Source organism: Crocodylus porosus, unplaced genomic scaffold, assembly GCF_001723895.1.
Source record: "Crocodylus porosus isolate Cpor-Errol unplaced genomic scaffold, CroPor_comp1, whole genome shotgun sequence".
Classification (NCBI taxonomy): domain Eukaryota; kingdom Metazoa; phylum Chordata; order Crocodylia; family Crocodylidae; genus Crocodylus; species Crocodylus porosus.
This window is the reverse complement of record NW_017728918.1, coordinates 3258917-3265487: the sequence shown is the minus strand read 5'-3', so window position 1 is coordinate 3265487 and position 6571 is coordinate 3258917. Positions and strand designations below refer to the sequence as shown.

The window sequence follows — 6571 nt, the reverse complement described above, 5'->3', positions numbered from 1 at the left end:
CGTGCTCACAGTGCCCCTGTGAGGTAACCATGATCCTCCCCACTGGGGAACCGAAGCACGTGTCTACACTGCACGATGCAAGTGGCACAGACTGATACCTGAGCTAGCATTAGCGGTTTCTCAGCAGGGTAATTTAGCCCAGGTGAAGCACCCTGCTGGTGTAGCTATACATCTGCTGGGACCCCCAACTAGATTATTCAGAGATGGATCAGATCTGTGTACAGGGTGCTTGACTCTGCAGCAGAGACAAACTTTCACAAATTAGGTGACTTCTCAGGGTGATGCTGGTATTTGTGACAAAGGAGGCATTGAAACCTAGTTTCCCAAGGCACAAGCTAATGTTTGAGCCACTGGGCCATCCTTCCGCTCATACACAATTTGCCTGTTAAATTTGCACTGGGGTAATTGTTACAGAGGTAGCATGTCGGACCCTATTCGGAGATAAGGGTTCAATTCAGACTATCCCACTAGACTGTCACCTACCCTGTCTTTGCAAACCCTACATCCAAACGGCAGATTTGCTATGACATTGCACAGTGGACTGCCAGTTTCACTTAAATTGACCTAAATCTATTAAAATACCTTACTCCTCAGAGAGCCCGTTCTTGAGAGCAGAGTGTTTCATACAGTGAGGTACCTTTAAAATCATAGTTTCAGATAGGATATGAGAGCAAGTGTGCAAAACTCTATCAAGGGGAAATGTGATATTTAGAGGAAACAATTACTGGGGACAGATGCTGAGAAATACCCGACAACCAGAACTGTCGAGTTCAAAGTTTCAACAAAAGTTTTCAGAAAAACTATTCACCCTCTGGAAGCCATTTCTTCTTTTAAAAAAAAAACCCCTAGATGATAGTTTTCAAACCAGCATGCTTCTTCCCTTGAGCTCAATGGTCTGATTCTCCGTGCTACTAAGACACCATGTTCATTAGGTCTGAGTCTCAGTTCTACCAAACGACCTCTAAAGGGCCGAATTCTGTTCCACTTATTCGGATGTAAGTCCAATTCTACTCTACCCTCTTCAAGTCCCTGAAAATTCATGAATACGTCTAATTTTATCACACAGCACCCCCTCACCAATAATGATCGAATCACAAAAAGCAGTGAGGAGGAGGACCACCCTGTATAAGCTGTTTTCCAGGGACTTGAGCAGGGAGGAATAGATGGATGGACTCTGGCCTCAAATCCCTGATCAAGAATTTCAATTGCATTGTGTAAAAGGAAGTTTTCTTTCATTTTAGCAGATCAAAAAATCCTCAAGGTCCAGATCAGGAAGGCTGCACAGGCAAGAAGAGCTTGCTACTAGTGAATGATTATTGCCTGTAAGTTCTGTACAGGATTTGCTCTATTTCCTAAGATTTATGATAAACGCCATCAGGACCGTGTTGGGATCCATAAGCAACCCCCTCCCCACCCAGCCTAAAAAAAAAACTGGGCACATTCCTAAAAATCTTTAACATATGGAAAGGGAGAAGGTGTGTGCACGGGGGGATACATTACAGCACTATGTGCACTGAGGAATGGAAGTGATGGAGCAAATGGAGCAGCAGCCAAAAACCACAAGTATTGCCATGACAAGCATTATTTGTGGCAAGCCCTCTTATGATGAATGCCAAGACATGAGGTAACATTTCCTGCCTGTTCGTACACATATGACATCTGAAGGGGAAGGATGGTCTACTGGATCTGGCACCAGCTTGGGTCTAGGGAGACCAGGTTCATATGCCTGCTCTACTCCTAGCCCTTTATGTGATCATGTGAAAAATCACTTTTTCTTTGCCTCAGCTCTCCATCTATACAATGGGGACAGCAGCACTTTCCTACACAGTAAGTAACGTGAGGTGCATTGCTCCTATGGTACCTTGAGGGATAGGACCCTAAAGTAAATAACAGGTTATTGATCCATTCTGATTTGGCAATTCATACCGTCTGTACTCTGATTCCCAGAACTGAAGAGAGACAAGTTCCCCTTCCACAGCCCGGCCTTTTAAAGTGTGATTTTTTTTGTTCCTGCTTGGTCATTTGTTGCCTTCTTTTTCTTTCATCGATGATCTCGCTTTCCCCTGGGTCAGGTTTCTGACTGTGTCACTGAACTCTCAAATATTCAGATCAGGAGCATGATGCAGTTAACAGATTTCCCTCCTGGGAGGTACGCGGTGCAATTTGGGGAAATGAGATGTAGATGGCTTTTTATGCGAGTAGCAGCAGCTTTTAAGCTTCTTGCAGAAAAGCAAAAAATGGAAAAAAAAAAAAAAAAGAGCAATACACAAATCTCCAAATCCCCCTGCCGTAATATAACATGTGGCCACATGTGTCTGGGCCCGACTCCTCTGTATGCTAAGGCTTCTTTAGGTCCCTTCAACAGCATACATGGGCCTTGATGTGTGTGTAAATTATACTGTCAGTGTAATGTAAGGGGGCCCGCATGGAAATAAGATCCAGCCCTACTGATTTCTACGTCATATGTAGGGAAAATATTCAGAGGGTGAAGTTCTGCCAAGCTCTCGTGGGGGTGACTAGTGGGGAGAGCGTAGGAAGGGGTTGAGGAGCACCACTTCCTGTTGAGCAGCCCACATAATCACCGACAGAATTACAGTGCACAGGCTCAAGGGAGCGGTGGGCTGAAATGCTGAGTAAAATATTACTACTTTACAATACCGTTGAGCACACATGAAATGAAGGAAGAACCAACTTGCTACCCAATCTCTTGAATTATTTGGTAATGGGGAATAATCAATCATTGGACAAGGCGATGTCTAGCAGGTGCCAGAGGGAGAAAGACAAGGCCCCGTCGTGTTTGTCTTTTTATGGATGATCTGGAAATTAAGATCGATATGACTGCTGATAACATTTGGGAATAGTGTAAGGTGGGCTGGATGATACTCTGAACTTCTTCACTGTCCGAGCCCCCCCCCAGAAGTGGTGCAAACACCTACTCTGAACGCTTTCAAGAAACACCTATCTAGCTGGGATCCTTCGACCCCTGCTGACTTCCTGCCCCTGGGGCGGGGGGCTGGACTCGATCTTGCGAGGTCCTTTCCAGCCCGAATGTCTATGAAATCTATATATAACCAGGAGGACATACAGAGCAACCTGAGTCACTTGCTAAGGGGTCCACATTTTTGGATGGATATAGAAAAAGGGAAGAGGTTGCAGAAAAAAGTCACAAGGATGACGGGAGGACCAGAGGACATGCTTTACGTTGAGGGACTGGAAGAGGCCATTCTGTTGAGCTTCCCAAAGGAGATTTAAAGAGATGGCTTGAGGGCAGAGTATAAGTACGGGCCACTGAAGGACTCCTCCTTCTAGTGGAGAAAGGTGTAACAAGGACCAATGGCTGGAAGCAGAAGCCGGTCAAATTCAAATAGGTAATAAGGCACTCATTTGTAACAGGGAGCGTGGCTTATCATGGAAACAGGCTGCCAAGGGAAGCGGTGCATTCTCTGTCTCTTCAGACCATTATGGAAGATGCACTTTAGTCAAACCCGAGTTATTTGGCTCAGTGCAGCGCGTAATTTAATGGCCTGTGATACACGAGTCAGAGTAGATGATTTAATGGCCCCTTTTGACTGTAACTCCACAAATCAGACTATTCCCCCACAGGTTCGCCATGGACTGAAAGGCCAGGGAGAGAAAAGTCTAGGAAGCAGGCGGAGCAATGACATCAATGCCCCCCCTTCTTCATGCTAGAAATCCCTCCTGCAAAAACAGACAAGATAATACAGGGAAGGTTGCAAAGACTAATCCACTAAATGGTAATAATAAATCATGTTGGAACAGCGTGGTTATAAGTCTGCCAACAAACTGAAAATGTACAGTTATGGTCCTGCTATCAACCTTAGCTCTGACCCCATCTATCTATTACCGGACCTCTTCTGAGCTGGCATACAGCAGAAACACACACTAGTATTTTCCAGAGTGAACAGAAGAGCCCAAAGTGACAACACACCGGTACAAAACCCATCTGCCCCTTTCACTGCCACTAACTGGACCGAGCACTTGCACCATATCCATGTGGAAGAACAACACAGCACCTCTCTTTTTCTTTACGCATTCCCCAGCCCAGCTCTCGCTCGGTCTTTCCCTGTAACCCGGGCAGTACAGCATGCATCTGCCACCCTCAAACTGCACTGGAGTAGTAATATTGACCGTCCTTCCTGTATTCACCTTATAATAGGCTTCACAAAGGCCAATGTAAGGGGTGATAATTATACTTGTAGTAACGAACTGTGATGAAGTCTCAGATGCTTATAAATCAATCATACCTATGGTTCAGAAGGGGGTCACAGAATTGTTAAGAGAATTAAACCGGTATTTCATTCCTATCAAATACCTAGGTTTAACATGTCCTGGCTTTCCAGCAAGCAGTTTTGATTTCTTTGATTATATTAGTTGCTTTTCCCCCCTCTTTTTGCCTCTTCCCTTTGTCCTTGCTTAATAGATGTTTCTTTTAAGTAAATCGATCAAAAAAGTGAATCGGGTCACAAAGCCTGACCGGAGAACGAGCTAAGCCTCCCAGCGCCTCCACCAGACAGGGGAGTATTACTGCGATCATTTCACAGCCCCAGAAGAGATCGTTTAGGCCAGGACTTGAAGCCAGCAACGCTGCCTCCCAGCCACCTGTGTTAGCACCAGGCTCACTTCCTAGAGAGCTAATAAATAAGGGCACTGTGTCAATTAGCTCCCATACACAAGCATTTTATGCTGCAACCCCTGTTCTTCAGGAGGTCAGATGAGATGATCCCTTCCAGGCATAAAAAAAACCCCAGAGACCTATTTTTAAGCATAAGGCAGCGCTGGCTTTAATCAAGGTCTGCGAGATTAAAACCAATACGTGCAGAACGAATGGGCAGGGCGTGCAGGAGGGAAGGGCAAGCAGGGCCGATGGTGGCAGGGCTGGCAGCGCGCGACGCCTGGGGTCTGCGGCGCAGGCAGACCCCTTCGGACCACTCCGTCACTGCCCGCGGCAATCAGCCGGGGGTTTCTAACAAATACCAAGGAAAGCCGGGCACCTCGACTCCCTGCGGCCCCTCTGCTAACACCCGCCTCTCCCTCACTTTTATTTTTCTATCCAGATCTCAGCTATTATATACGGACCGTTATTAACTGCTATTAAGCAGCCAGGTATTAAAAACATGCAAAGCAGGCGCCATAAAGCAGCGCGGCTTTCTCTGGTATTGATTTTTGCTTATTTTGAAGTTAAGCAATCCATAAATAGGCTCCGTGCTCCCTTGAGGTAAGGCTCATAAGGTATATTAAAAAAGGAGAAGGAATTCCTTGGCAGCAATTACCATCTCAGATAACCTGCCCGGGGTTGGGAAAGCGTGCCAGCAATCTGTGCAGAAATAGCTTTCATTTGGGCTGTTTATTTTCATATGCTTTGTCTGACACTTTACTGCTGTGGCGGGGTGCTTAACTGTCAGCTTTCATTAACCGCTTCGTCAGCTGTTCCCACTCCAGGCAGAAACCAAAATTATTGTTCATCTCCCACTATTCACTGAAGTCGACCTGTTGGCAGGAAGCGCGCAGGACGACAAAGGAGATCATCCCTGGGCCAGATAATGAGCTTTGCTGGTGCTCCTTTGCCCCAACAGTTTTCCAGGCCGTCTCCTACCCCCCGTCGCCCTCTGCCCCCTGCCATGCGAATATCTTTATGGCAGTGGCTCCGTTGTGAAAAGGCGTCCGGCTGGGTGAGCTACTCTGAAGTAGCTCCAAGAGTCGGAGCAGTCCGGGAGAAAACATTACGCACACCAGTTTCACGTTAGCTTGAAACTATAGAGGGGCAGAACAGTACATGTCACTCCTAAGGCAATAATCAAATATACATTCAAGAATGCCACATCGTGAGCTTGGAAACGATCTATTTTTAATTTTAAAGAATTATGGTTGGAATGGGGCATTGCATTTTTTTTCTTTTTTTAACAAACACTGAATTCCTCAAAAATGGAGTTTTGGAGAGACGGATGCTCTTTGCTATTATGGGGTGAACAGCCTCAGACACAAAAATGGGCGAGGATTTCTCAAATGTCGAAACGTTTCGACATTTTTTTTAAATGAAAGGTTTCATCTCAGAAATGCCCGTTGAGCTCAACAGTCTGATTCTCAATGCTAATAAGATACCACGTGTGCCCGTTTTGAATTGAAATAACTTGGCTCTTCATTTAGAAATCATATTTTTAATCTAAGAAATGGTTCTACGTATTTTAAACTAGGTGCAAAGTACCAGGTTAAGCGTTCCCAAAACGAAACAAAACTTTTCATTTTAAGCTGGCCCAAAATGGCATTTGGTTTTTAGGTCTGCTTTTTATTTTCACCCCTCCCCCCAAAAAAAAATCTGTAAAAAATTCTGTCTTCATCAACCCAAACCGAATTCCCTCCTTTCCCCCCAGTTGTTCGTCTCATCCAAAACATCCATTATTTGCCCAGCTCTAGTTAGGGTAAAGTTGTTTTTTCTTATAAACAGGCCTGGGACAGTATGACAGAGCTAGCCCCCAGACTGTGATGCAGTCAGAGCAAATGCAATGAAAGCCCTTGAGAAGAAAAACAAACAGTCCTGGGCAGCAGGATCTCT

At 45.4% G+C, this 6571-nt stretch overlaps 1 long non-coding RNA gene across 1 annotated transcript in view; it reads right to left on the bottom strand.

The window, feature by feature from the left end:
* LOC109312166 overlaps positions 1-4559 on the bottom strand; it is a 6134-nt gene extending 1575 nt beyond the window's left edge. Inside the window, exons 1-2 of the long non-coding RNA XR_002101704.1 lie at positions 4547-4559; positions 2891-2892 (exon numbers count right to left, since the gene is read on the bottom strand). This is a non-coding gene — a long non-coding RNA (uncharacterized LOC109312166). The remainder of the gene's footprint in view (positions 1-2890; positions 2893-4546) is intronic.
* Between the last annotated feature and the right edge of the window lie 2012 nt (positions 4560-6571).